This window comes from Cnephaeus nilssonii (genome assembly GCF_951640355.1).
Source record: "Cnephaeus nilssonii genome assembly, chromosome: 8".
Lineage (NCBI taxonomy): Eukaryota > Metazoa > Chordata > Mammalia > Chiroptera > Vespertilionidae > Cnephaeus > Cnephaeus nilssonii.
Genome location: NC_137079.1, coordinates 84532584 through 84559676, shown reverse-complemented (window position 1 = coordinate 84559676; position 27093 = coordinate 84532584).

The window sequence follows — 27093 nt, the reverse complement described above, 5'->3', positions numbered from 1 at the left end:
AGTACTGTTTCATTAATATTCAACTTATGGCCAACAGCACCATCACTCATGCCTGAACAAAGCTTATCTAATAATTTATTTTCCCCCTAAGGTAGATCATAGCCTTCTTGTGCTTAGCCACACTAAACAGTATACTTGGGGGCCCTTTCCAACAGCGAGATCACCAAGAGAAAGCACAAAAATGTGAAAAACATGGCACTACATGGACCATATGAGGGATACTTGTCTATAGCATGAGAGCTGAAAATGGACCTCGGCTGGGAACACACACGGTTGTCAGGGACTCAAAGTTTTCTCTGCTCACCACTTGCCCATGAAAGAGCTTAGCACAGTAGTGGCATGAAACCCCCAATAAATGCTATTGTTGTTCTTATGTGATTGTTAAGAAAAATCCCCTGCCACGGCCACTCCCCACAATTGTTGGAAACCCCAGTGCTCCCTACAGCTGGTATCAGCCAAAGGAGATATTTTCTTCTCCAAGACAAACATTAGATGGGCCTAGCCCAGTGCTCAGGCCTTGTATCTCCTATGGGACAAGTGTTGAGAATTTTCCCCAAGGGGCAGCAACATCCATTAGGGTCATGGACTCCTGCTGAGCCCACTTTCCAGGTTCTCAAGAGTCATGCTCTACTGAATCCTTAGGTGAACATCATGTGGCTCTAACTCAGACACCCTTTCCCTCCTCTGGGCCTCACTTCTCTGCATTTGACCCTCACAAGGTGTTTATAGGTTACATATGCAAATGCATGGTGGACCAGAATGAATTAATGACCCATCAGCAAACAGATTCCACACACACTTGAATGCTTACCAGTTTCTCATATTAAAGGTACACTCAGATTTTCCATTCCCTTTCTTTGATTTCCTTTTTGTTTTGTTTTGCTTTGATTCTCAAGTTCCGCCTTTAGCTCTTTCTGTAGCCTTGCATATTCCCATTCTTGACGCGGATATAATTCCTCCCCTGGCTGCCCTCAGGGTTTTCTCTTTCCCTATCCTCTTTGACTCCTTGATTTCTGGCTTATTCACTGTCTCAAATTCCAAGCACTCCCCCCTCCAGCAGATCCTCTTCCTGAAGACTTTTCTATAATTGAGCTTGTTGTTCTCCTCTGGCTGTCTTAACTTCCGAGAACGGCCTCCTCCCTTCGCCCTTTCCTCCCTAAGGCCCTTGGACAGGGTTGTTTTCTCCGGGGCAGGCCCAGACTGTCGCCTTTTCTCAGCAAGGGGTGTCTTCCCTGTCCTATCTTCATCCTGTGCTTTTTGTTGGCTCTAGTTGCATTCTCTGTTTCCCACTTCCCTGTCCTCTCAGAAATACATCACCCTGAGCTCCTGAGATTTTTAAGTTTGGATTTTGCAAAAAAAATGGATTGTTTTAAAATAGATGGTACTTGAACACTCTGTGTGCCTTCCTTATAGAACAGCTCAGTATTACACAGATTTGGATACATTGACGGTCACATCCCACTCTCTGAATTGCAGCTCCATGCAGGCCAGCTGTTTGTGATTGCCAACCAAGTGTGTGCCTTAGGTTCCTCTTTCAGTGTCAGCATCCTAGAGAGCTGATATAGTTACTTAAGTTCTGGAGTTTTAAATATTATGACCAAACATTAATTTGCTCTATAGGTTAACACTATGATTGTTGCTGTTTCCCCTTCCTCCACCCTCCCTGAGTTAGCCTCCCAAAACCCTCTGCAACTGCTCAGCTAGGGTTGCCAAGGGCTGCATGAGACATCAGCCTAAAGACCTTGTCCACTCTCCTTGTTCTATTCTCTTCACCTTCTCAGCACTGTCCACTGTTCATTCTTTCCTTCAACAAAGTCATTGAGCATTTCTCTATACCAAGTGCTCTGTTCTAAGCACTTTGGATAGGTTAATAAGACAAAGATCCCTGCCCTGGTAAAGGTTATATTTTATTAGACTGTGGGTGCAGGCATCAAACAACATGAACAAAAAAATTACTGTGTAGACAAATCCTATATAATAAAAGCCTAATATGCTAAGTGTCCAGTCATCTGGTTGGCCATTCAACCAATCAAAGCATGATATGCTAATGATATGCTAAGGCCACTCAACTGCTCGCTATAATGTGCACTGACCACCAGAGGGCAGATGCTCCAACTGGTAGGTTAGCTTACTGCTGGGGTCTGGCCGATCAGGACTGAGCGAGACAGGCCAGACACACCATGGAGCCCTCCCGTGGCCCCTCCCGGTTCCCTCCCTGGCCCCAATTGTGCACCAGTGGGGTCCCTCAGCCTGGCCTGCACCCTCTCACAATCTGGGACTCCTCAAGAGATGTTGGAGAGCCAGTTTCAGCCCAATCCCACAGGCCAGGCCGAGGGACCCCACTGGTGCATGAATTCGTGCACGGGGCCTCTAGTTGGTAAATAAATTACCTGGTATATTAAATGGTCCCGGAGAAAAAAGGAAAAGTGGATCAGGGTAAGGGAGTCGGACAGGCGCAGGTAGTAAGAGGTTTCAGTGTTTAAAGAGTGGTCAGGTAGACATCAGTGAGAAGGGGACAAGGAAACAGAGACTTGAGAGAGGAAGCTAAGTGGACATCTGAGGGGGTGGGATGTGCTAAGCAGAAAGAAAGGCCAGTGCTGAGGCCCCAAGTGGGATGTATCTGTGTGTTCAAGAAATAGTAAGGAGACCAGCATGCTACTGTAAAGGAGAGAGATGAGGGGAAGGCGGTAGGAGAAGCCAGAGAGCTAATGGACCTCAGGCCATCCCCAGCCTGCAAGTCCTATTGACCATACACCCTCTTGGCTTCCATAAATGCACTGTGATGGTTCTCTCTTCAGTGTCTTCCTTTCCTCCTCTTTCAGGGGCCTTGTCCTCAGCTGACCCTTCAGAACTGGGTTCTCCTAATGCTCTTTCCTCATCCTCCTCTGCTTCCTGGCCAGCTCTCTCTTTGATCACATCTATATCCTTGGCTTCTACTATACTATTGGTTCCAGAAAGTCTCTCCAGGTTACACCTACTGCCAAGGTACTGCTTCTAACTTGGTGTCTTACCAACATTTCACATTCAATATGTAATAAATCAGCTTTTTCTCCAGCCAGTATTCCTTATTTACATTAGTGAAAACTCAATTTCCTTGGCCATTGTATTTTAAAATCTCAGTTACCATCCTCCTCCTTACCTAATCAGTGTCTAAGTGCTCTTAAATCTATCTCCAGAAAAGAAAACTTCATGTGGGATCATGTGTCTAAGGAACCATAATTTTGACCAGAGCTCTCCAAGTCACTTTTATTTTTTTATTGTTTTAAGGAATAGTTTAATGATTTTTAGATAGGGAGAGAAGAGAGAGAGAGAGAGAAAAGTGAGAGCTAAACATGTATGGGCTGCCTCCTGCAAGCTCCTACTGGGGATCAAACCCGAATGTGCCCAGACCAGAAATCCAACTGGCAACCCTTTGGGCGCAGAAAGGGGAGAGATGGCACTCAACTGACTGAGCCACAAGGGCCAGAGCCCACGTCACTTTTGGACCCTCTATGCATGGTCATACATGCCTACTATAACTCTGATTACCAATAACATTTCATAATGAGTCTAATAAACCAGGAATTAATTTTGTTTCATTCTAGGATCATTCAAAAGTTTATAATAAAAGGCAATTCCAAGGTGTCAACTAGATAAGGTTGCTGTGGTTTTGTAAAAACACTGACAGAATAATAGAGTGCGAGTCACAAGCTCTTCTTTTGGTTCCAGAATATTCAGATCTTTTCTGGGTCTTCCCTGGTATTTGTTTATCATCACTGAGGCCGCTCTGCAGCTCCTGCCTGACACTGTAATCCAGCCATTTATCACAGATGCCCTCAGAAAAGAATTCAAGTAATGAGTGAGATCCCGGGCAGTAGTAACCCATTCACCCTCCAACCTGTGGAAAGATTGCGCAGCTTACATGCCTGCATAATCACCACCAGTTTCCACTGGCACCATTCCGTTTTTAAGTGAAAAGCCCATTGTCTGTCCCCATCCCTGCCTTGAACCATTGGGTAAAAGCTGTGTCATTTACCTTTGTCCAGGTATTGTTATTTTCTTTAGCACTTCTTTTGCAATAACAAAATGAGGGGTTACCCCCTGTCCTGCCTGTCTCTCCCCCCTCTCTCTCCTCCCTTCTGTCTCTCTCCTGAGAAGCCATTTCACAGCCTGCTTTTAGACAGATAAAGACACAGTTGAAACACAGCTGCTCCCTCTTGACAAGTGAAGGTCATTTCTCCCTCCCTTCTTGGAGCACAAAATACAGTCTCCAGGTCTGTTTGTATAACTGTCCACTCTTCTTCCTTTGGGGAGGAGAGGGCACTCTCCGGGGACGGGCTGTGCTCCCTGTATGTTGGCAAAGATTCAAAACTGGCATTGGAACAAGACTCTGTTAGCAGCAGAGTCTTCATGGGGGTGGGTGAGGGCAGACAGGGGAGAGGGACCCCGAGTCCTATCAGACCAAGTGCCTGACTTGCACAGACGGGCCACTCAGCAGGCACGCCGAGGCATTTCTACAGGTCTTAACTTTGGGATTTGGGAGCTGAAGGAGTCTGATGGCAGTTTGAAACCTAACAGAGAATGGATAAGGGTGAGAGTGAGAAGAGAGAACAGGATTTGGACAGAAACCAGGCCAGAGAGGTTTGCTCCCTTGCTGTGCAGCTCCCGCCACCATACAATACACCTCTGGACCTCACAAAGGTTCTCCACAGCGAGCTAACCTCGGTCTAACAGGGACCAAGGATGGTATTGGTGTTACTAACAGATGTACTTACAGTACTTAGGCCCTCTGCTCTCTTCATGCATCCGCGTAGAGTCCAGTTTCTCTGGACTGGGGTCTGTGGGTTGGAAACACTTAGTAAGATTTTGTTAGGGGCTCTGATTCTGAGTTCTAGTGCCTCGGACCGGCTGTGTCTGCTTTGTGTCGCTCTTTACATGTTCCTCCCGCACCAGTGTCCAAGGCCTGGGAGGCTGCGGGAAAGCTGTTGGACAGATAATACGTTCTCTCAGTGTAATGAGATCTGGCAATTGGTTGTGGGACAGGAAAAGGCCTGAGAGGAGGAGAAGCTTACACATAAAACAGAAACTTTTCTAGATTCGAGAGGTATACATTTCATGGTGACAAAAACCTTGAGAATGCAAAGCTTAAACATCCTTCATTGGCCTGACCTACAGTGATACTAATTAAAATCAGAAAAAGCACATTTGACAAATCTGATTAGCCTATACACAATTAACAAATTCAATGAAAAAAATATTCAACTCCAATGAACAATAAATATATTTTTTGTTATAGACTTTATTAAAAATTACCTGGTCAATTTGGCCAACATATTAAATTTCTTATGCATAGGGGCACATTTTGGAGAGATACATTTGGTTCTTCAATTCACCATCCTGCCAAGGAGTTTCCCGGGTTGCTTAGCTTGTGTCATTCGTCATTGACTAGTGAGCCTTTTAATTGCTCCCATCTTATGAAGAAGGAAACTGATGAGAAGAGTACACAAGGAGAAGTTTCTGGAAATGGTTTAAAACATTTACATAATTTCCTGAGCCATCCTCTTGTTTTTTGGTGATCTGGCCTGGAGAGTCAAGTGCACAGATGCGTTTAAGAGGCTAACATTGCCAAGTGCCTCCAGGGCCTTGGAGGTAGATGTGTGGGTGCACCCAGCTCCCACAGAGCTGAGTCTGAGCTCACTGCCCAGATGGTTGCAATAAAACCCTTCTTTCACAGAAAAGAAAAACATTTTAAAACAGCTCTCCTAGGCACAGTATTATCACAGGCAAGCAAAGAAAATCAGTTCTGAGTCACCCATTTAAATCCAAAGTACTATTTTTAGCTGACAGTCTCAGCTGTTATTTGACACTGTCCTGATGTCTGGGCCTCTTGGCCAGAGTGCCAGTCACTTGCTGATCATTAATGGAGTAGGTGGCTCCATTAATGACTTATTAACAAGTTCAGTTTGAGGCTGTGAACTGGTGGCATCATGGTCTTGCCCCTTCTCTGCTGAGTGATCAAAGTTCAGTAGCTAAGACGCTGTGACCAACCGTGGCTCCCTCCCACTCACATCTTTCTCATCTCTGCTCTTTCAGAAATAGGCAGGGTTTTATCAAAGAGCTTTCTTAGTTGATGCCACTATGCAAGTGTAATTTGGAAAAAGTCGCATTTTTAAACCAAGACATTTAAAAAAGGGGCTTTTGTTAAAAATATATAAAGCTGGATTTCCCCTAGTGATGTGTGTATATTCATGGATCACCCAGGCTTTCTGTGGCCTACGTTTATTATGCATTCCCAGAAATATGGGAAAATCTCCTGAGAGGAAACTTCTGGAAAGATTTGCTTCTGTTTTTATCATCTCATTTGTCCACAGTTTATTCAGCAAGATCCTAGAACCCAGGGCCCAGGAATGACCAGGAAGGGGTCAGGATTTAGGAATCCCCTGAGGTCTGGGCTGGAGGTGGATCTTTTAGCCTTTTCCCTTTCAGTGGGTTTATTGTTCAGGGCTGGCTGCCCCTTTTGCATTCACCATGGTTTTTGTATTTGGTGTATAAAGCCTACCTCTTATTGGTTCTCATGTTTCTAGATTCCAGCATAATGTGCCTGATGGCTGCCAGGAAGTGTTTTCACCCCAGGCTGACCAGTCAGGGTAGTAACCACAGTCTGGGAACCAAGTCTGAAGCAATTTCATTTACCTTAATTAAAATTTCACAATAAGTGAAAAATGTGGAGACTGATTTTCTATTACTGAGTAAATTCAAAATGTAGACAAAAACAATCAAAACCAGTTTTGACCCAAATATGTCAGAAAATTGCTTCAGGTTTTCCATTTCATTGTGTTATTCAAATGTGTTCCACCAAACACAAAAGCTATGGTCTCCCAGTGCTTTATTATCACTTGAGCTACCAGGAAAGCAACTTGGCAATGTGTGTCAAAAGGCATAACAACATGCACATCTTTGCGCAAGTGATTCTATTTCTTGAAATGTTTTGAAATTTATTCTCGGGAAATAATCAACTGCTGAATACAAAAATTTAGATAACTGAACAATCATCTTGAAGCAGCCGCATGTCCAACAAGAAATTTAGAATACAGCATGATTAATCCCTGTTACAGAATACTATACAGTTACTTAAAAGCTATACCTTTGAAGCACACTAATGGCAAATATTTCATATTATAAAAAGAAAAGAAATGGTGTGGAGAAAGAGATAGAGACAAAGACAGAGGATTGGGAAAAGGGGTGAGGTTAGAAGATGGGAGAGATGGGGAGAACAGAGTGTGAAGAGTACTGTTGACAGTGAGGTCGTAGGGCAGGGCGCAGGTGTGGGCTACTTTTTTTATGTTGAGATGAGCACATACTGACTTTTCTGAGGACTGGATCACTTGCCCAATAGCTCTGTTTATTGGTGTTGGTAAGCTATTCTAGAGAATTTTAGAATCCTGAGGAGCAGGTGGGTGAAATGATGAGCAGATAAAGACCACACATTTTCTGCTCAGACCGGAGAAATGTCTCTCTACTTAGCAACAGCCTTACAGGGCATTCTTATTGTGCTTGGTCACACTCTTCTTGAATTAAAAAATAATACTAATGAAGATTTCCTTATCTCAAAGCTTCCTTATAACTATAATATTCTGCTTCCGCCTCCCTTCCCAGGCACACTTCTTGAAGGAATAGACTGAAAATGTCAACTTTCTTAAATCTATTCACAATCCTCATCCCATTGAAGTGAGGCTTGGACTCCTGCCACGTCTCTGAGACTGCTGTGGTGAGGTTAACACATGGTGTTCTAGTTGCTGAATCCAGCAGAATCCTTCACATTCTCATCTACCTGGACCCAATACAGCTTTTAACCATTCTTTGTTGAATTTTCTCTAAAACTCTTCAAAGGCATCATTCTCATCTGCTTATCCTCTCATTCTTACCATTCTTTCTTTGCCCCTTTTACTGGCACCTCCTACAAGGCCTGGCCATTCCCACTGACCTTCTAAAAAATATCTCCTTATCTTTCAAGACTTGACTCCAAGTTCAATACCACTGTGGAGTCTTTGCTCACCCACTCAAGTTACCTATCTGCCTCTTCAGAGGTGATTTTGCACGGATGTTAATTAAACGTGAGCATCAGGACACTTCATTTGCAAAGGCCCCTTGAAAGGCCCCAAATTTTATGTGTTTATGAGGTCATAGATCTTTGTAGAATTTGAAGATGTAATCTATTTTCATTTTAAAACATGAAGTGCTTTGTCTCTTTCCACTCTGCCCTCACTCCACTTGGCACATTCCTCTTGACATTGGATAGCTTGGAGTAGACGAGGGCATTTGGGAGATTCAGTTCAGGAAGAGTTGAATGAGACATTAATTTGAATTTCATCGGATGCATTTGTGTAGCTCATAAACGTTTTCATGTATCGGTAAATGACACTATCTGTCCCGGAGCGGGAATGGTGGAATGGTTTCTGGGAACACGCCTGCTGCCCACAGGGCTGACTCACCCTGCGAGGTGACACTCACAGCAGGAGGCCAGGGGCTGCATGGAATGGAAACAGCCTGTCCTCTGGGCACTGGGACTGTAAGTGAAACAGGTGCTTTGTTCTAATCTTTGAATATTTAAAATTGAAAGTGAATGACTCAACCTCTAACAGCACTTAATCAAAATGATCAAAAATAAAAACAAAGATTAATGAACTGTGCTTGAGGAGCGCCTGAATTACATTTCTGCTTATGAAAAATGATCAAAAAGAATCATTGTCATGAAGAGATGATCAAAGATTATGCAGTCAAAATATTTAGGGAAAATATTATAGAAGTTTGTAATGCAGCTAGTTAATAGAAATATTGTGCTGCGTATTTTCCCCCTGGATTTTGTGATACTTGTTATATTCATCAGATTTTTTTTTAATTTAGAATTTGTTATAATTTCTTTTCTCACTGTAAATAAAACTTCTCTTTTATATTTACATTTATATTTGTAACTTAGTATTTTTACCTTCAAGAGAGCCCTGGGAATCACATAAACTTCAGGCTCCACAATTCTGGATGCCCCTGGCCCCCATGCAGACCTGAATAGCAGCCTGGGGTCTTTATCTTGTAGCTCCATTGCTTAGCCCAGGTCCAAATGCCTACTTCAGGCTCAATAAATGTTTGTTGAAAAATATTTCATTACAAAATATTAAGATGTTACATTCGGGTTTACTTTATCATAATACAACCAGAGGGTGAGAACTATAGTCATCCTAAAAAGCCAGTCCCAATTCAGATGCGGTGCATTCAGCTACTGTGCTCTTCTGCTCATATGGTGCTCCTCAATATTGTGTCTTATTGAATCTGTACCATGTCCCCACTCCCAACAAGTGGGAGACGGAAAAAAGGAGAAAAATGAAGGAAATCCTCTAATCACTATAGGTGACTCAGAGTATAGAGTGCACAAAATGAAGAAGAAATTGAAGAAGGATCATGACAAATATCTGCCGAGGACCCCTTGAAACACTGAGCTCCCCACATACCCTTTTTTGGCAGAAACAACCCAGCTATTAGGAATAGTATCAGGGCTTAAGCTCATCTTCAAACATCAACTCATTTATTTTGTTACTTTCCTTTGTCTTAGAGGCCTTGCTATTTCAGGTGACGAACTCTACCTGGAGGCCTAAATTATAGGTATGCAGCGAGTTGCTGAGTCTACAGAGCACACACCCAAGTCTGGCTTTTTCCACTTTCCATCTCCCTCTTTACGCTGTTCTAGAGATATTCTTTTCTATGGAACTCCAATGTACTCTTTTTAGTTTAAGTATAATGTTTATCTCTTTTCATATCATTGGTGCTTAATTTGCTCCTCTTCTGGGTTTTATGATCCAAACCCTATGACCTCACACACCCTTGACCTCTACTGGAACTCAAGTTTGCTTCCTTTGATGAGTAGTCTTTTCCCTTCTAGATTTTTATAACCATGGAGATACAGTCCTTTTATCCTTTGTAAGTGTTCACCTGTCATCTTCATCAACAGACCCTTTACCCCTGCATCCCCTCTCTCTATAGGTATTACAAGCAAATTTCCTGAATAATTCATATTTCTCTGACATATAGCTCTGGTGGTTTAATCCAGTTTATCTCCCATCCTCCAATCCTGTCAGCCACTTATAAATAAATATAAAACAGGCATTCCCAATCCCACACTACAGACCACTCATGAATTCTGTCCTCCTTACTGAGAGAGACAGTGAGAGAGAGAGAGAGAGAGAGAGAGAGAGAGAGAGCGCTTAAAAAGTCAATAAAAGAAAATAAGATAATCAGGATAAACAAAAGAGTGAAGGACATGGAGATATTAACTATGAAGACAGAACTCTCATATTCATTGTTCTAGATAAAATAAAAAAGATTTGGACAACAAAGTTGAAAGTGGTCTATATGCTAGAAAAAAAAAATTGAAAAATAAGTCTAGCCCTAGCTGGTTTGGCTCAGTGGATGGAGTGTCAGCCTGCGGACTGAAGGGTCCCAGGTTCCATTCCAGTCAAGGGCACATGCCCGGGTTGGGTTCAATCCCTAGTAGGGGGTGTGCAGGAGGTAGCCGATCAATGATTCTCTCTCATCATTGATGTTTCTATCTCTCTCAATAATGTGTGTGTGTGTGTGTGTGTGTGTGTGTGTGTGTGTGTGTTTAAAAAGAGCACTTTAAAAAGAAAGAAAGAAAAAAATAAGTCTACATATAAGCATAACCAATGGACACAAGACACTGGGGGGTGAGGGCATGTATGGGGGTAGGGTGGGGGGGCAATGGGAAGATATGGACACATGTAATACCTTACTGAATTAAAAAAATTGAGAAAAAAAGTAAGTCTAAAGGCTTAAAGCATAGGACAAATATTTGAAATGGGCAAAATAAAAAAATGTAGAATTTTATGTCTTAGTGGCAAGAGAAACGTCTGCCTCTGTGAAGAATGACCAACTAAACTGAAGATGCAACCTCTTGGTCTTAAGGGTCCATATTGAACACAAAGACCCAGTCACCAAGAGAACAGGTGGTGAAGGAAGATTACATTCCCAGCTTGTGAAAAAATAAAGAACTGCATAGCTCTTCCTTATGTGCTGTATTTTGAAATGTGATATTTAAAAAATAATAGTTAGATTAAAATAGAAATGCAGAGAAAGAGGAGAAACCAAGATGGGGGCATAGGTAAACACCTGAAATTGCTGCCTCGCACAACCACTCCAAAACTACAACTAAAAGACAAAACGGACATCATCCAGAACCACAGAAAGGCTGGCTGAGTGGAAATTCTACAACTAGAAGGAAAGAGAAAAGCACACTGAGACTCAGAGGAGGTGCGGAAGTAAAGTGCAGAGGTACGGAGGTGTGCGCAGAAAGGGCTGGCAACTGAGTACGTGGTTGTCTTTTTCAATTGGGAGGGAGACACAAGCTCCCAACTGCTCTGAACTCCAGTTCCGGGTGAGACTCTGGGGACCCAGACTCATAGGGGAGAAACTGGACTGTCTAGCATCAGGCAGAACTCAAGGGCAGCTTTCTCTCAGAGCTTGCAGCAATTACTGTGGCACACTGAGACCCAGGGGCCTCTTAGGGCAGGGCTGAGGATCAGCCATAGCTGTTTGCTCCATCCTGTTAATTCCCTGAGACCCCTCCCCACCCAAGCTGTGCGCAGAGGCTTTCGCATATGAATGGCCTGGCCCTTTGCAATATAAAACTACCTAACAAACTGCAGCTGGGTCAGAGAGACCCAGAACATCCATAAGAAGGCCCAAGGCCCCACAGCAGCTTGCATTGCTTCACAGCTGGGCCTCATCTGGGCACCTCCAAACCCCCAAAAAGAAGAGGAATCTGCAGCTCTCTCTGTAGCTCCTGCTGGGTGGCCTCAGGCAGAGGCTAAATTAGCACCTCCTTGGAGATCCAAGAGCCAGTGTACCCAGGGGTCAGAGTGGGACCATCCAGATTACAACTCTTCAGATCCATAAGGGACACACTCAGGGGACAGACTCAGTGAGCACCAAAGCCCCACTGAAGCAAGTCTTGCCCCATAAGGGTGTCTCCAGCACAGAAGTTTTCTCATCATAGACCCAGCTGATTCTCATAGCCAATTGGCCTGGAGGTCAATTCCTCCCAGTGATACCAACAACAATCAAGGCTTAACTACAACGAGACTGTGCACACAGCCCACAAAGGGGTGCACCAAGAGTGTCCACCTCAGGTAACTGGGGAGGCTGAGCCACTGGGCCCTATAGGACACCTAGCACACAAAGCCACTCCATCAACACAGGGAAGCAGCCAAAATGCGGAGACAAAGAAACAGGTCACAAATGACAGAAATGGAGGAAAGAAAACTACTGGATATAGAGTTCAAAATCACAGTTATAAGGTTCTTCAAGAATTTTCTAGAAACCGCCGATAAATTTAGTGAAACCCTCAAGGATATGAAAAAGGACCAACTAGAAATTAAGCATACACTGACTGAAATAAAAAATAATATACAGAGACCCAACAGCAGACTAGAGGATCGCAAGAATCAAGTCAAAGATTTGAAATACAAAGAAGCAAAAAACACCCAACCGGAAAAGCAAAAAGAATCCAAAAATATGAAGATAGTGTAAGGAGCCTCTGAGACAACTTCAAGCATACCAACATCCAAATTATGGGGGTGCCAGAAGAAGAGAGAGAGCAAGATATTGAAAACCTATTTGAAGAAATAATGACAGAAAACTTCCCCCACCTGGTGAAAGAAATAGACTTACAAGTCCAGGAAACACAGAGAACCCCAAACAAAAGGAATCCAAAGAGGACCACACCAAGACACATCATAATTAAAATGCAAAGAGCAAAAGAGAAAGCAAGAATATTAAAAGCAGCAAGAGAAAAACAGTTCATTACCTACAAGGGAGCACCCATACAATTGTCAGCTGATTTCTCAACAGAAACTATGCAGGCCAGATGGGAGTGGTAAGAAATATTCAAAGTGATGAATAGCAAGAACTTACAACCAAGATTACTCTACCCAGCAAAGCTATCATTCAGAACTGAAAGTCAGATAAAGAGCTTCACAGATAAGAAAAAGCTAAAGGAGTTCATCAACACCAAACCAGTATTATATGAAATGCTGAAAGGTATTCTCTAAGAAGAGGAAGAAGAAGAAAAAGGTAAAGATAAAAATTATGAACAACAAATACATATCTATCAACAAGTGAATCTAAAAATCAAGTGAATAAAAAATCTGATGAACAGAATAAACTGGTGAATATAATAGAATCAGAGGCATAGAAAGGGAGTGGACTGACAATTCTTGGGGGAAAGGGGTGTGGGGGGTGCGGGAAGAGACTGGACAAAAATCATACACCTATGGATGAGGACAGTGGGGGCGTTAAGGGCAGAGGGTGGGGTGGGAACCAGGTGGAGGGGAGCTATGGGGGGGGAGAAAGAGGAACAACTGTAATAATCTGAACAATAAAGATTTATTAAAAAATAGAAATGCATTAACACAAGAAATGTATAAGGTTAAAAGGGGACATGAATTCATTTACATGAGAATTCTTTAGAGTTAGATTCAAAGTATATTCAAGTTTGAAGATACAGGGACAATATATTTCAAAGGCAATACAAATATTTGCTTCTTGTTTTTGAGTAAATTTGGTTTGACTCCAAGAACCAGTTACTCATATTTACATATTTTTTAGAATTATTAATTAAAAACTAATTAACAATACTCTCCACCTGGATTCCTTTCTAGTTTCCTTGACAAATTGGCTGTGGGTGTTTCTTGAAAGGGAAATATGACAAAGATGTGTTCCACCCTTTCAGGGTGTCTGACATTTCTTCACCATCACATGGGAAGCAAATAGATTTTTGCTACTAATGTTGGCATAAATTTGTGCTAAAAAAAATAGAACATCCCAGGGGAGTGTTATATCTTGAGAAAAGGGTAGGCAGGAAATGAAAATCTACATTATCTGATCTTGGCCAAATTTGGGGGATGGCATTTTGCACACATTGAGAATGCCTCTCTGTGTTTACATTAGCAAACTTTCCTACCTAATTCCAGAACAACATATATATCTTTGACAAATAGAAAATGAGTCTGTAGGATTTTACTCCTCCCAAGTTCATATAAATCTTGGAGTAAGCAAAGGCCAATGACAATATCCACATTGTTCTTTGTCCCCATTCTAGCCCCTGCCTACAACCATATTATTTCCAGGGACTGGATGCTATGTGCTAACCAAACAGAGTGACCAGTATTGCTTTCTGCCAATTTATGAGGAAGTCTCCAGAGTAGTCTGAGCAGTAGAGAAACAGCAAGAAGAGTACAACAAAAAGTATATTTCTTCCTGTTATATCCTAGATCATGCTGGGTCCCCAGAAAGGTCCCCATGTTAAACTTTCTGTTTGTTACAAAGAAATTCACCCTTATTCTCTTGTACCCCATGTCCCATTCTGATATGTGTGTGGTACTCCCAACTTTGGCATAATTCCCTGGCAGGGGAAATACAGATTGTATGATTGCTGAAGTTTTTTCCCAAGAGAAGATCCAATCTTACAAAAAGAGTTGTGTTTCCTGGGGACACACTGAATAGCCCCACTGTTTTCTCAGGAAGCTGCGTTCACTTTGTGCTTAACCAACCACACCCCCAAAAATAACTCAAGCAAAGAGGTACTATAAAGAGTTCACACATGAATTGTTTTGGAAATTTTTCTGGCAAGAAGTGAAGTGTTCCAAGTTTGGGGCTATTTCTCACATAAGAAGCGTAGGCATCACTTGGCTGACAAGTCTTTCAGCAGGCTCAGCTCCCACTTGTTTAGCTGCAGTGAAGGGTATTACAGCCCTGAACCAAATTCCAGCTGAGGGCACCTTGACCTACAGGGGCTAGTCAGCATAAGTCTCAAGGGGAATTTATGCATCCTGGGAATAATTTCATTAAAGACTTGGAACCAGATTTCTTAAATCAAAGGGAGATGTCTCATATTCTAAAAAGTTGAACTTGTTCTGATACTCTTATAAAATTGAGAGTATTACAATTCAACGTATCAGTGAAACTTCGTTTATATGGGCAAGAGTCAAGATTGAGATCACTGTGGCATTTGTAAACATGGCCATAGAATTCTTTCACACTCCTCCGATGGAAAGACAGGTAGATGGCTCCTCTCCATAAATTTGGGTTTTTTGACGGTTTGATTAGTAGAATTCAGAGGAAGAGCACTGTGCTCATTTTTATACCCAGGCCTTAAAAACACTGGCTTTTGCTTCCTGACTCTTGGGATGCTCACACTTGAGATCCAAACACCATGCTGTAAGGAAGCCCAAGCAGCACATGAAGAGACCCCATGAGAGGAACCGAGGACCCTGATGCATAACCGGGGCTAACCTTCCAGATAATAGGTAGCACTGGCTTGCCAGTAAACAAAGGCCAGTGACTGAGCTATCATAGAAGTGGATCCACCAGCCTCCAATCAAGCTGCCCCAGCTGACCCCCACTTTATCAGATGAGTCGTTCCTGCTGAGCCCTGACAGAATTTTAGATTTATTATAAAAATAAACTACTGTTGTTTTAAATAACTAAATTTTAGAGTGAATTATTATGTAGCAGCATATAACTAGTAAAGTCAACTGGCCAAAGGATATATTTAGGCAATTTAATGAGGCTTAAAAGTGATTTTTCCTTAATCCAGTTTTGATTTTGAAATTTAAGAAAGCAGATTCAGTTTAAGATAAAGCATGCTTTGTAGCAAACATAAATTTGATGTTAGTGTTTTGCAGTAAGCTCTGTTAAATCAATATCCTGAATGTTTAAAATTAAGAACAATAATATTAATAACAAAAAATAGCATTATTGGTCAATTTAAATTATAATATTACTCCTAACATGTGAGTCTTATTGTTGTTACCTTTGACCTTTTTGCCTTAATTGCATGTCTCTTAGTGATGGATGATTTTAATGCTTTGATTATTCTGTAACATTAGATTACATGGAGAGATTTGTGATGATATGACCATTAAGATGTTCAGTCAGTCTGTTCCAGTTTCCTTGCCTCCAGTTCCATTTTATTCATCATTTTATTTTGATCATTAGATTCCACATGTGAGATCATGTGATATTCGTCTTTCTCTGACTATCATATTTCACTTAGCATAATAATCTCAGACTGACCAATCTCAGGAAGGGGGGAGAGATTAACCAAATAATTTATATGCATATATGCATAACCCATGGGCACAGACAATAGGGTGGTGAAGGCCTGAACAGGATGGGAAGCTGGTGGAGGGGGGCGGAGGGGGAGGGAAGAAATGCTTGAATAATTAGAAAATAAAAGATGTTCAGTTAGCATGGGACAGAATACATCAACACAAAACCTTATGAAATGTAAAGTAAATGAAACACAGCCTCCTGTGTTACAACACATCTCAAGTACTTATAATAAAGATATATTCACTTATGTATTCACTAGATGCCCAGTGCATGAAATTTGTGCACTTGGGGTGGGGGGTCCTTCAGCCCAGCCTGTGCCCTCTCGCAGTTCGGGAGCCCTTGGGGGATGTCCAACTGCTGCGGAGGCGGGAGAGGCTCCCACCACCAATGCTGCACGTGCCAGCCGTGAGCCCAGTTTCTGGCTGAGCAGCAATCCCCCTGTGGGAGCGCACTGACCACCAGGGGGAAGCTCCTGCATTGAGCATCTGCCCCTGGTGGTCAGTGTGCGTCATAGTGACCGGTCATTCTGCCATTCGGTCAATTTGCATATTAACCTTTTATTATATAGGATTCACTCCACAAATAAATAATGAGCTCCAGTCATTTACCAAGCATCTACTAGTGGCTAAACATAAAGATGAATAAGAAAATATAGTGAATAACAATGAATAACAATCTTCTGAAAAGGAAAGCCAGCAATTCCCACACCTTGGCTGCAGTGTATTTGAATAATGTTTCTGTCATCTGCAATCAAAAGATTCCTAAAATAGCTGATCTATCAGGTGAATCTATTTTCTGCCAAGAAGTGATATATGGAGGTGAGTATGATTTGAAAGAGGAGGTTAAGAAGAGCCCAGAGTCTGGGGCCTCCTCAGTGAGCATGTTCCAGGCAGCTAAAGACAAACAGGGGGTTTTGTTTGTCTGTGCTTTGGGACCTGATAAAAAGTAGTAGAAATCATGGTGTTTGGGTGACTCCCAGAAATTCACCTTACTTATATGTATGGACTTAATACTTTACAACCTTGCATATACTAGAAACCTAATCTATATATATAAAAGCCTAAGCAACCATTCGACCATTCGACCGTTCAACTAGTAGCTATGATGCACACTGACCACCAGGGGGCAGACACTCAATGCACAGGCATGGAAACAGGGAACAGACTGATGAATCTCAGAGGGAAGGAGAGAGGGGGGAGGGCAGGAAGATATTAAACAAAGATCTTATATGCATACTAGAGGCCCTATGCACGGATTCGTGCACCAGTGGGGCCCCTCGGCCTGGTCTGCGGGGATCAGGCCAAAACCAGCAGTCCGACATCCCCTAAAGGGTTGTGGATTGCAAGAGGGCAAAGGCCAGGTCGAGGGATCTCACCGGTGCATGAATCCGTGCCCCGAGCCTCTAGTTCTTTGTAAGATTTAAAAAATCATCTACATGATTTAATATTTTATAGAACATACACACTAACATTTTTTTAATATATGGTTTTTATTGATTTCAGAGAGAGGGAGGGAGAGGGAGAGAGGGGGAGAAACATTGATGTGAAAGTAGGACATCAATTGGCTACCTCCTACATGCCCCCTGTTGGGGATTGAGCCCACAACCAGGGCATATGCTCTGACCAGGAATTAAACTGGCAACTTCCTGGTGCATGTGATGATGCTCAACCAACTGAACCACACCTGCAGGACTCCACACTAACATTTTAATTAATCCTCACAACTGCCCAATAAGTTTCATTATTATCCCATATTAGACATGACATAACCAAAGTCCAGAAGTGAAGGATATGGATAAGGATCAAAGTTAACTGACTCCAAATTTAATGTTCTTTCACTACTCCACCCCTGTTGAAGAAAATTTAGATAAACTTTATTGTAATCTCACATTTGAAGCATTTTTGTTGGGGCTGGAAAAAGGAATTTACAAAAAAACACACACACAAAAAGGATTATCAAAGTGTTTCAGAAACTTGTATCAAAGGAAGATTGTAGAAACTAAAAGTTGTCTATTTGAGCTGGCAAACTGAAAAGAAAATCCTCTCTTTTTTATTATATCAGGATAATCAGATAATATTTTAAACCGTTGCTAGGTTTTTCTTGATCTTCTCTCCTCTTCAGGCCAGACTAGGCTGCCAGGGGCACAGGCAGGACTGTTCAGCAGAGAAAGGGTTTGATGCTGTTCCTAAACCTCGCCCAGCTCCTGCGTAGCATTGGCGGTAGGTTGAGAACTTTGGGGCCTGACATAATGGGGCAGGGGTAGGGGGCAAGACAGATCATCCTGTAAAAGCTATAAGGGTATACAGTCTGGGCAGGGACCATGGCAGATGTGGGAGACTCAGAGAAAACCAAGAGCAGTAGGGTTAGCAGGGAGAGGCCCTGTGCCAGAACAAGTCAAGAAAGAAAAATCACAATGTCAGCAGCAGCAGCCACAGATAGCAACAATGAAACCAGTCCAACTCCCTTCAGCAGGTGACAGCCAGGGCCCACTCAAGGTGCAGCACCAGGCCAGGGGTCCCCTTCTTCTTACACCCTGAGGTTATGTGAGCCCCTCCCTCCCCATTACCCAAACACCACCTTTGAGTGAGTGCCAAGAAAAAAGGGAAGAATTTGAAAACCCGAGTAACTATCCCAAAGCATTGATTTAAACCTAAGGAGACTGTTAAAATTGTGGGACCAAACTGAACTAAAATTGATGTGTGAGTGGAGGAGCCACACCCAGTGGAACCCATCAATCAGTACCTGTGCTAAATTCCTACCTGGGTCTTTCTACCACACAGTGATTTGGTTTCTTCCTTTGAAACACTGTTCCCCTGGCTTGCTTATTTTAAAAAAAAAACAGCACCTAGAGAATTTATTAAAAACACAGATTTTTATATTTTACTAGAGGCCTGGTGCATGAAAATTCATGCACTGGAGGGTGTTCCCTCAGCCTGGCCTGCCCCTCTCACACTCCTCAGGATCAGGAGGCGACCTGGCGATCAGGGGAAGGCGACGCCCCCATCACACCTCTGCTGCTGCCACTGCTGGCAGCACAAGCCTCAGCCGGCACTGGTTACCTGAGCCTTGGGTGGCCCTGGGCGGCTGGGCAGCTGCCATCCAAGGCTTGCCTGTGCCTTGGGCCGGCCCTGGGCAGCTAGGGGGCTGAGGGGACTGGAGGATTCTGGAGGCAGGTGTGCAGAGTGGCCAGACCCGTGCCTGCCGCCCTGGCAAGGCTGAGGGGACTGGGCACCACCATATTGTGGCTGTGGGCGCTGCCATCTTTGAGGGCATGGCAGTCAATTAGCATATTCCCTCCTTATTGGCTGTGAGCACTGCCATCTTTGTGAGGGTGTGATGGTCAATTAGCATATTCCCTCTTTATTAGATAGGAAAATATACAGTCCCATGAGACCTACTGAATTAGAATTACTAAGGGAGAAGGGTCCAGGAACCTGTACTTTTTAAAAATATATATTTTATTGATTTTTTACAGAGAGGAAGGGAGAGGGATAGAGAGTTAGAAACATCGATGAGATCCATCAGCTGCTTCCTGCACACCCCCTACAGGGGGGGTGCCCACAACCAAGGTACATGCCCTTGACCGGAATCAAACCCGGGACCCTTCAGTCCACAGTCTGATGCTCTATACACTGAGCCAAACCAGTTAGGGCAGGAACCTGTATTTTTGCAAGCATTTCTGGATACCCTTTGATCACTTTGACAAATGCTGCTGTAGATTATGGAGTAGCTCCCACATGTAAGATATAATGTCATGAGGCCTCTAATGTGGCCTGACAGGCTGATTCTGGCTGTGTTTGCAGCTACCAGGGAAAAGTATTGTAACTCTTCTTGAGCCACGATTCTTCCTGACTGTATTTCTCTCTTTTTCAATGTTTAGGGGCCCAAAGTTATCACTTCATTACCATGCTTACACAAAGCCAGATTAAATTCTGTCAATTTGGGTAAAGACATTAAGCCTTTGTTTTGTGTCATGCAGACAAATCAACACCTTGGATGGCTGCATCCCACACTTTGGCCATCAGGATTAGTTTGGGTGAACAGTGCCAATCAGAGCAAAGCTAATGATGTGGGATCGCTGATGAAGTGAAGGATGCCCTTCCTCTACCCCAGATGTGAATGAGGTAGAGATATCAATTAATTTAAGTTAATATCAGTTAATTAATATCAGTGTGCTGGGGTATTAATCACAATATCTGTGGGCAAGCCATAGAAAGCTCTATTTTTGACAAGGTCACCCAGAAAGCAGATCACATCATCTATGCTCATATCAGACAGAGCCAGATTCTGAGAAAATGAAGGCATTATAGTCAGGACTTCTGGTAATTTCCAGGAAGAAAGAAGATGGCAACAAGAGTGCACGTCTTGAAGCCCATGCAGAACCTGTGGCTCACCTGGGAGCATGCCTCTCTCTCCCAGGCACTGGGACTCAGGCTGAGCCTCTGCGGGGCAGAGCAGAGGCCAGGGAAATGGAAACCACTCTGGACCCAGCAGGACCTCCCTGACCCGGGCTTGTTAGACAATAACTGGGAAAGAAGGCCAGGAGGATGGGTGAGACCTGGTCCCTGTCCTCCCCAAGGCCACAGACTTCTGGCCCTGTGAGAGAAGAGTGTGTGCCTGGTGACAGTCCTGTGGGCCCTGTCTCCGGGATCAGGAAGGACTCTGGGAAGGCAGCCTGGAGCCTGAGTCTGAAAACCGAGTAGACTTTTGTTCTCGGTTTTATTTTGTTTTCCTATTTTAACATGTTCCAAAAAGGATTTGAAGCAATTTTGAGTTGGGTCGTTCCCAGCTGAGAAGTGGTTTGCGGGCAGAGAAAACAGCAGGAAGTAAGGCACAAAATAAACACAACCAAGGTAGGGAAGAGAGAGGGGAGCAGTGGGGTGGTAAGACCTGGGGGAACGATGCCATCAGGAGGTGCTCCACCTGCCCAGGTGAAAGGTGATGAGGGCCCGGGCCCAGGCAGGATCAGTGGACCAGGAAAAGAGGGACATACATGGAGGCACTTTAAAAAGCAAATTCTGCCAGACTGGCCACAAATGGAATGTGGTATTTAAAATAAAATTTTAAAAAGGTAAGAGTTGAGAAAAATGCTGACAATTCTAGTTTGGCTGCAGACCAGATGGAAACATTATTAGCCAAGATGGAAAATACAGGATGAAGTGTCAGCCAGAGAGACACCTGGGCAGGGATGGAGCAGTCTGTTTGGAATTTTAAAAATATAGATTATAGGTGCAAACTTTCAGTTATAAAATAAATAAGGCCTCATGACATAGTGTACGACATGGTGACTATAGTTGATAAAACTGTATTGTGTATATGAAAGTTCTAAGAGAGGAGATCATAAAAGTTCCCATCATAAGAAAAAAAATAGTAACTATGTAAGGTGATGGATGTTAACTAGACTTGTGTGGTGATCATGTTGCAATGTATACAAATATAAAATCTATGTTGTACAGCTAAAACTAATAGTAAGTTATATGTCAATTACACCTTAATAAAAATTAATTAAGGAAAAAATTCCTGAACAAAAGGGTGTTTTAAATATCTTAGAATAGTTCAAATTATTAAAGTGTTTTAATATCTAAGCACCAGGATAAAGGGTGCTTCAAAAAAAAATCAACAACAAATAAATGCTCTACAAAATCCTACCTTGATTACCTCAATCAAGAAGAGCACTTTTGGCAAAATTATGTAAAAGCAGGCTACTCTGCTAGAAATATTTAATATATTAGATGCTAATTTTAGCTACAATTGCAAATAAAGGGGAACAGGTGATCCTACTATCATAAAAACGATTGGTGATAAAGTTATTTATTTGTAGTAATTACCAGGTACAACATAGAGTAAGTCACAGTGCTGATGAAGAGAACTATGAGACAATTCTGAAGTCAAACAGAGGCTAAAAATAGATAGGTAAGTAAGTTATGCAGGAAAAACATCTCCAGAACAGCTACCAATCAGAACTGAGAGCTTAAGCTCCAAACTCAAGGAGGGAGCAGAACAATAACAACACAGATTGGAACACAAAAGCTTCAAAAGTAAGATGAAAATAGGATAGGGGATCAATTTGCAACATCCTTGAGACCTAGGGACTGATTCCACACATACACTATTTTATCCTGTGCTTCCTTGAGTTTTGGTGTTGCAATTGTTTTGTTTTGTTGTCCTGTTTTTGCCTAGCAGAAGATACTCTGAGAAATCTTAGCATGCCAACAGGCCAGAGGACAGCCCTGCGTTCTTGCTCCAGAAAGGGGCAGGGGCAGGGGCAGGGGCAGGGGGCAAGCCGGGGGGGAAATAACGAGCAGCACAGCTCATTACTAGAGTCCAAGAGTCCCCTGAGGGGCTGTGGGAACTGGTCCAACCTGCAAGACCCCTAGAGCTTTAACCAGTAAAATATTATGCCCAACCAGTGCAGGCTTCTGGGGATTGCATAAGTCAAGCCCCTGTCTCTAAGGCACAAAAACAAACTGCGAGTGAGCATTCCTTGGCTTTAGCTGTATTTTCTGCTGGGCAAAAACAAACACAACAACAAAAAGAAACAATTGCAGCACCAAACTCAAGGAAGCACAGGATAAAATAATGTATGTGTGTAGTCAATCCCTAGGTCTCAAGGATGTTGCAAATTGAACTCCTATCCTGTGTTCATCTTATTTTTGAAGCTTTTGTGCTCCAATCTGTACTTGTTTTGTTCTGGTTTCTCCGCTGAGCACATAAACTGCTTCAGAGACAAACAGCAGCATTTTGTCCAAGAAACTTGGGAAGCCCATGGTATTGACAATGTGCTGAGACTCAGTTGATGTTTGACTTCACCCAGGCTCAGCCTATTTGAGTTTCCAGCCCCTCTGAATCTTAATAATGAGCACAGATCGCTGGGGCCGCTGATAGTAGAAACCTTTTCTCTGCTATGTTCTCCAGCTGTCACTTGAACTTACTGGTAAAATTTCAGTAGACAATAGTGAGACTGTCAAGTCAAACAGTCAGCCTTTTCATGATCCAGCCAGGCCTCTGGATTTACTAGGGTGCCAAGAGTCTAGGCCTGGCAGAGAAGACAGAGAAGGAATGGCAACTACGGGAGCAAGACATGTCATCAGAAGAACTTCTCCCTTCTGGAAGGAAGGGGTATCTATATGTGAGGGCCCTCCTGCTAAATGCATGTTAAAGTCATGGATTAAATCTGTAAGCCTCAATTTCTTCCCTACTGTAGTCCTCCCTCATCTGAGCGGGATGCATTTGAAGGCCCCAGTGGATGCCTGAAACTGCAGATAATTACCAAACCCAATATGTACTATGGGTACATATCCCTGTGCATACATACTTATGACAAATTTTAATTTCCAAATTAGGCATACTAAGAGATTCACAAACTAATAATACAATAGAACAATTATAGTAATACTAGAGGCCTGTTGCAGGAAGATTCCTGCAAGAATAGGGCTTTCTCGTGCCTATTCCTGTGGCCAGAGTGAAGCAGAGAAGGGAGCGAAGCCCTTCTCCGCTGCCTCGCTCCCTCCCGTCTCCGCTGCCTTGCTCCTTCCCTTCTCCGCCTCTTCATTCCCTTCTGCAGCACTTAGCTTCCTTCTACACTGTCTTCAGTCTTCACCCGGCACCTGCATATGCAAATCAACTTCCATCTTTGTTGGGTTAATTTGCATACTCACTCCTGATTGGCTGGTGGGTGTAGCGGAGGGACAGTCAACTTGCATGTTTCTCTTTTATTAGTGTAGCTACTGTAATACAAGTTTTGTGATTGGCTTTGGGGCCATTATTAAGTCAAATAAGGGTTACTTAAACACAAGCACTGCGATACTGTGACAGTCCATCTGATCTCATCAGCTACCAGTAAGTGACTCACTGTTGGGGACCTTGTACGCATGGATGAGCTGGACAAAGGGATGAGTCAGGTCCCTGGTGAAACAGTGAGAAGGGGCAAGATTTCTTCACTCAACTTAAACAGCATACAATTGTTTATTTCTGGAATCTTCTACTTCATACTTTCAGACTGAGATTGACTGCAAGTAACTGATTCTGTGGAAAACAAAACCACAGATAAAGCGGGGTGGGGGCCCTACTGTACCTTTGTTGATTGTACATCCCAGAATTTGAAGCCTGGAGCAGGGTCTTGAATGCACAAGAAACAAGAAATGCAAAAACATTGAAAATAGCAGAATAATGGGAACTTATGAGGCTGAGAAACACTTTAAGAGAAACGGACACGACATGGATTTTCTGAGATCACAGAGTACAAACTCGAGAGGAGAACATCAACCTTGAAGGAGTAACCAAGTTGGGAAGAGTTGGGTAAAGCCCTGGTCAAATAGGGTTCTATTCCTCACCATCTCTGTCAATCCCAAGCTTTTACCTGTTGTTACAGAAACAGGCAGGGGAGATATTTGAGATATCCTACCTAATAAAGAGGGAATATGCTAATTGACCCTCATGCCATCACAAAGATGGCAACACCCACAGCCAATAAGGAGGGAATATGCTAATTACTGCCCCACCCTCAAAGATGGCAGTGCCCACGGCCAATAAGGAGGGGATATGCTAATTGACTGCCACACCCTCAAAGATGGCAGTGCCCACAGCCACAAGATGGCGACACCCAGTCCCCTCAGCCCCACCAGGCCTTGCCATGCACCTGCCTCTGGAGTCCTCTAGTCCCCTCAGTCCCCCCAGCTACCCAGGGCCAGCCCAAGGTACAGGCAAGCCTTGGATGGCGGCTGCCCAGCTGATGCCCAAGGCTCAGGCAAGCTTCAGATGGCAGCTGCCCAGCTGCCCAGGGCTGCCCGAGGCTCAGGTAACCAGAGCTGGCCTAGGCTTGTGCTGCCAGCAGTGGCAGCAGCAGAGGTGTGATGGAGTGTCACCTTCCCCTGATCGCCGGGTCGCCTCCTGCCCCTGAGGGCTCCCGGACTGTGAGAGGGGCAGGCCAGGCTGAGGGACCCCCCTTCCAGTGCATGAAGTTTCATGCACTGGGCCTTTAGTTTAATAAATAAAATGGTGAGGTCTGACCCATCAGAATGACGTGGACCAGGATGTCGGAGCAGGCGCTAGAGAGCTCCTGCCAGGCTAGGTCCAGGGAGACCCCAGGAATGGGCCCAGCAGCTGGGGCATCAGATCCCAGTCAGGACAGACCATTGCAGTAGTTCACAGGTTGGTACACCTGCACCATACGAACCAGCTGAATGCCTGCCCTGCTCACAGGCCCTGCTTTTGTTCTACTTGTTTCCTCTCCACCAACCTGATATGAGATGCTCTTTATGCCGCAGCCTAAGCATCTAATTCCATATCACCCCAGAGTGGTTGTCTGTTGCTTAACTGGCCCCCTCACTATTGTAAGAACCTTGGGATAAAGGGGTCTTTTTCTCTGTGTTTCTGCATCTAACAGTAAAGTAGGAGTGCTGGGACCCCGGAAGAGGTGGCATCTGAGAGATGTTTGTGTGAGATAAAATTCAGACATGCAGAAAAGAGGAGAACTGGTTCTGCAAGCTATGGAAATGGAATAAAAGAAAGCAGAAAAGTAAGCAGTGAAGGGCTGTGGTAGAAAGAGGCAAAACTGAAGTCCGGCTGCATAAAGGAAGGAAGAAGGGCGGCGGCAGGGACGAAGTCTGAAAGGTATTCTGAAACCAAACTGTAAGGTGACATCAGTGACCGGCTAAGGACATCAAACTGCGTGACGGAGACACGCAGAGAGCTAAAAGCTGGAGACGGGCAGATCATCTCCAGGTGTGTAATGTATTGAGTGGGAAAGAGTCTAAGGTTCGGGGCCAGTAAAGGGTTGTTTCCGTTGTCTAGGCGGGAGGCAGTGTCATAACTTGACCCTAGCAGGTAATGACAATGGGAAAGACATTATGGAGTATAATTTGCAGCCCTCAGTCACTGATCAGAAGCACAAATCATGAAGGGTGAGAATCAAAGATGATGGCAAAGCTGTGAGCCTTGATTCCTGGGAGAATGCTGCTCCCTCCACAGCAAGAGTTATTAGGTGAAGGCCCAGCTGGGATCCGGTTGGGAGGGGCAATGAAGGGTTACCCTAAAAGCATTTGAATCCCTTGGACTAGGCAGGAAACCAAAGGGCGGGTTGCAACAAACAGTCACAAATGTGGGATCAGAGCTCAGGGGACATCAGAGCTCAGGAGACATTAGAGGATAAACTCAAACAGACTTCAATTTTACTGAACATAAGAAGATGGCTCTAGCCAGTTTGGCTTAGTGGAGAGCGTGTCGGCCTGCGGACTGGAGGGTCCCGGGTTCGATTCTGGTCAAGGGCACGTGCATGGGCTGCAGACTCAGTCCCCAGTGTGGGGCATGTGGGAGGCAGTCGAACAAGATCAATGATTCTCTCTCATTGTTGATGTTTCTGTCTTTCTCTCCTTCTCCCTTCCTCTCTGAAATAAATAAAAATATGTTTTTAAAAAATTTTACAAAAAATAAAAGAAGATGAAGCTTCTGTGGGCAGGTTTGGATCCTGGCTGTGGCACTCACTTCCGCATTCCCTGAGGCTCTCTACTCCTCCGTGGGTCTTGGAGAAAGGTGGGCAGGCACTTGGTGGCTCCTGAGCCGCCTAACTGGGCTGCCTCGTGCCAAGCTGACTTCCAAGAGGCCAGGCAAGAACAGAGGCAGCCATTACCCAGAGCTTTTCTAACCTCTGGAGAATCACACTTTAAAAAGCTTTTAACAGTGTTATTTATAAATCAGTGGACATGGAAAGAATATTTTATACAACAAACATTTATACACGAGCAAAATACATTAGCCATAGCTAGAAAATGCTGGATTGTTCAGAGAAGTTTTAGCATAACCAAAGAAACCCACTGTCTCCAAGAAACAAATCACTTTTTTCTAAGTATACAAGACAATATTGATCTAAAATTGACATTGTCATTGTTATGACACAAATCTCAGCTCATCACGTAGAATGTTCCTGTATTCTGGCAT